Genomic DNA, 5,163 nt, shown 5'->3' with positions numbered 1-5,163 from the left:
GGGAAGGCGGCTAAATATAAGCTCAACCTAAGCGGTAACAAAGATTTGGGTGTAGGAACTCTAAGGGAGTGTGATCATAAAATAGAAATGCTAGAAGTGTTTGAACTCTAGGGAGTTTGGGTGTATAAACATAAAAGGACATATGATATGACCATAATTAGCGCATATTTAGCCCCCGAATTAGCCTTGTTCCCATGCTTTTTAGTGCACATTTGGGTCATTTATTGTCTTTAGTTCTTTGTTTTGCATATTCTTTGAGATTTTGATCCCTTGGTAGGAAAGGAGTGCAAATCTTGCATTTTCATGGCAAAACGAGACTAAATTGATTAAATTCAATGACCAAGCATCAAGGAGAGACAATATTAGAAGGCCTTTGTACATATGATATTAGATGAGCAATGTTGAGAAAGGATCCTTGCATCCCCAAGGAAATCCCCAAGGATTTTATGAAGAAAAGGGAAGAAAAGAAGAAGAAACAATGCTGAGCTACAATCCGAGCGAATTGTCCTGAATCCGCCCGTCCTCCACAAGCACAATCCGTGCGTCTTCCTTCAAAGACGCCCGGGATAGCAGCCACCAGAATCCGCTCGGATTCCCCCGAAGACGCCCGTCTTCCCCTGCCTAAATCCGCCCGTCCCGACTCCAATACGCACGGATTCCAGTACAGCGAAATTTCGTCTTCTCCAAGCTACACAGAATGAAGCCCTTCCTTCGAAAAATACCGGCTTCTCCCTGCTCAATCTAAAAAGTGTAATTACTATTTTAGGCCTTAGTTAACCCTAATGAATCCACCTAATTTCCACTATAAATACCCCATTAGTCTAATTAGAAGAGTATGTTCTTCTTATCAATTATTAGAGTAGTTAATATCAATCAAATCTCTCTTTAGTATTGTAATCAACAATTAATCAAGTTTTAATACAAGTTTTATTTCCTTAATCTCTCTTTTGTTCATCCTTTATTTTGGGTAATTGAAGATTATTTGGGTTATTATTGGGAGATTGACAACCTCTCAATCGAGCATCAAGTACTTCTTTTATTCTTTGCTTTATTATTGGAATCATTAGTAGGTATAATTCTCTTAATCCCTTTTAATTATTGTTAATTACTTTCATTTATTCATCATGTTTCCTTTTGTTGGTATGATTGACAACCTTGAAAGCATGATCAACATGATAATGAGTGAGTAGTGACCTAGCTAGGGTTAATGGGTAATTAGGGGAAACCAACATGGGGAATGATTCATGCTTAAATTAATATGCTTTCATGGTTTATTTGCTTGCTTGTTTTGATCTCAACTCATGCACATATTATGTTTGATGAAATGTGAGCCTATGAATCCTTGCATTTTTTACCCATCACCTATCTTTTCAATGAGACTTGTAAGACATAAACCAACTCGAGTCTCATTAGACCATGCATGTTGTTGAGTAGGGAAGACTAAGTCGACTTGTAGGTGTTGTACAATCTAATCGATTCTCGGCTCCGGGACCCAAACTTTCCTAGGATTGTAAGATATAACTCAACTCAATCCATCACAACAATAATTGCTTGCTTATAATTTGAGAACATGTTTGTATGATCAATTCCCATGATTCCCCTATGACCCCATGACACCCTAGTGCTTTTTATCAATTGTTTACAACCCTTTTAATTTATCTTGCTTATTTATTTTGATTGCTATTTAGTTAGTGACCTTCTACATCAACCCAAATTGTGACACACCTAAGACACCACTAGTTTCAATAGAAATCTCATCTCAATTCCCGTCCCTTGGGATCCGACCTTTACTTGCCTCTTTACTAATTGTAGAGTTGTTTGTGAAGTTATAAATTGTGTTTTGATTCGGACGTGACCCAACGACAACATCTATTAAATTGCGAAAACGGAAACGGACCGATCAACAGACTGGCATAGGCGTAACACCCCCATATATCAAGGTGCCTTACTAAGACCATCTGACGCATGAGAGTGCTACCATCTCGGTTGCCCGAGGCAATGTATATCAAATAGACCATAAAAGAATGTACTTTAAGTAAATATTTTAAGTGATTACATCAAAACCGAAAACTGCAAAGTACGATACAACTGTTCCAAAACCCAAACCAATTAAATAATTAAAAGGATCTCAACGTAACAACGGAAGACTACTAGCTGACTCGCGGTGACTCATCCCCAGCTAACCGTCGCGCATCCAAATCATACCTGCTAAATAAGTGTTCACCATCGCCGAATGGATCACCACAGTTTTTAAAAAAATTAAGGTGCTCTTGGTAAGGCACCTTGGTGTATGGGGGTGTTACAATAGGAACTTAAAGGCTTATGAACCTAAGAGTACGGGATAGGTATGGGTACTTAAAGGCTTATGAACCTAAGTGTGGACACAGCCACCCGCGCCGCGCGCACCCGCTCGATAGTTTAGAGGCGGCGGCACTTCTCCCACGGAACTCCGGCGTGAGGCTGAGGCACATCATGGGCCGTTACCGATTTGTAAGGCATTGAAACCGGTGAAAGGTTTGACAATTCTGAATTTGTGGAGTCGTCACCAATTTTTATGGAAAATTTGAACCGTTCGAATACTTCATGTCATGTCAAGACACAAAGTAGTGACATGAACACTAAGAAATTCGTTACCCTTAGCATTCTATGTCTAGAATGACTCTCGTGATGCCAATGAACACGGATGTTCACAGAGATCTTGAGTAATGGGTGAGGGTACGTATTAGGAAGATCGTTTATTTGAACACCTAATCCTGCCCGCCTCGATAGCGGCCTCTACTAATGGTCAGGGAAGTTATTTAAATTCGATATGTCGTCAATTGTATGCATGCGATGCAACATTCACGTTTTAATCCTTGCCTGTCAAATTAGACTAAGTCGGTAAACAAACAATTTTAGCACTTAATTGGGTCAAAGTTAGAATTAGATTAATTACATGTGAATATGCCATATAAATAAATCATATAAGGGCAATATGAAATAAAGGAATAAATTTACAAAAATAAATTATAATTAATAATTTGAATTTACATCATAAGTATGCTCAAAAGTAAGAATTAAAAAAAAATAAAAAAGAAAAGAAATTAAATTACCAAATATGTCGGATTATAAGTGATAATACAAAATAACAGTCGATTAAAAACTAAACCAAACATACGTCTGAACGAGATGAGTTTAGAGGCAGAACCCACCTCAGAACAGGCGCAACATGTACTGTATCCCTTAGAAGAGGCGCATTAGACCCTGCGTCTGTTCTTGAGTTGGGTTCGTCCGTTGTTTAATTAATGTCGATTATTGGTATATAACTCCAGTAAAAGTGATTTAATCGTATAACAAATTATGGTTATTTTGCGATGTCGGAATCGATTTATATACAAAACTTCGAATTAAAGATGGTTGAAAGCAAAAGAGAACAAAATATGAAAAATAAAGAGAAATATGTACAGAAGACGAATTCCAGGGACTTGACATTGATGAATCGAGTCTATAAAATCCGGGATTTAATTTGTGACGAAAACCCGCAAATATTTGTTACAAGGGATTAAAGTCGGAAATTATTGTAAAAGTTTGAGAAAAACAAATCTTATAAACTGAAAATATAAGAATCGAAAGAATAAAGAAAGAAAACAAAAGGAAATAAGGAAACAGATACTCGAGGAAGAAGAACAAGAGCAGCAGCAACTATTCCAGAAGGCGTATCTGTTGATGCGTTTCTTCTAGGTCGTCTTTCACTGTTGTTTTGAAAAATAGGATTGAAAGGATGATTTTAAAAACGGTTTGGAGCGTACATTCATACAATACAAAATAAAATACAATAAAGAAAATTGGGATTTACACCCTCAGACTTACATGTTTGATGAAGCGAGATTAACTAAATTGTGTTTTTAGTGATTGCTCGACTCGATGTAATATGAAAGTGCTCTCTTAAGAGGATTTAGACCAAATTGATTGAGTTGATTAATGTGTAGTGGTCAAGTGGGTCGGTCATGCAACATGACTGGTACTAAGAATGATCCAAGCTTACGTGGTCGCGTAGAGCAAGGTCGTAGGCATCGAAAAGCAAGAGCACGATCTTAGAATGCAAAGGGAGAAGAGAAGGGCGGACACTCGCGTGAGAAATATGTGAAGCGAAGGCCTCTATTTATACTAATCCCATGTAGGAATTTAGGTAAAAGTAGGATTTGGAAAGAAATATGAAAACTGGAGAAAAACAACCCAGGAAGAGGCGCAGCAGGAACTGCGATCCTTCCAAGAGGCGCAGCACTTGCTTCGTTCTCTCTTGGGCAGTTTCCTTCTCAGCAAGGAAGATTCCGCGGTTCTATTTAGGAATTCGGGAAGATGTATGCTTCCTTATTCCGCAAGGCCGATAATTTTCGTGATAAAACATAAAATTTAGGAATAATACTCCGGAAAATTCCAGAATATTTGATGTGTCCATTTTATATAGGATTTTACGCATCATTTTAGCTCGGTTTTGATTGAATATCATACTTTAATTAGTATATTTGTGAGCTAATCTTGTGTTCTAGGTGTGTTGCTTGTATTTTATCACATTTTGTAGGAATGAAGCACTTGGATGATTTTTCCCGTCATTTTAACAAGCACCGAGTTCACTAAGCTAAGTGGAAGCAAGATGGACCATGGTAGGATTATGGGTAATGACAAGGTCCAAGCATGAAGAATTATGAAGTGGGTTGATGCAGAAATGAAATCACAAATGAAGCCCAAATTAAGAAGTCCACACAAACACATGGGATGCTCAAACTTTTGATGCACATGGGATGCCAAATTACTTGATTAACCGGGTGATTAAGGAGGAGTTAAGACATTGCATAGGATTCTTGGAAGCATTTAATCAAGAATTGAAGAAATTTACCCGGAACCCTACGGCCCCGTTCGGGGCTGGCAACCCCGATCGGGGTTGAACTCCTCTTGGACTTTTACGTTATGCCTTTAGTTTACTATAAACAGGGGCCTTAATCCATCATTGTAGGACATCTTTTCACATACCATTTTACACAATTTTAGCCTTAAGCAAACAATTCTCTCACAGTTTTCATTCTAGTTTTAATATTGTTAAGCATTTGATATTTGTTAAACATTTGGTTATATTTATTCAAGCTTTTGGTTCTCATTTTGTTAAACCTTGCAAGTTCCTAGTTC

This window comes from Silene latifolia, chromosome 2 (genome assembly GCF_048544455.1).
Source record: "Silene latifolia isolate original U9 population chromosome 2, ASM4854445v1, whole genome shotgun sequence".
Classification (NCBI taxonomy): domain Eukaryota; kingdom Viridiplantae; phylum Streptophyta; class Magnoliopsida; order Caryophyllales; family Caryophyllaceae; genus Silene; species Silene latifolia.
This window is presented reverse-complemented; position numbering follows the sequence as displayed.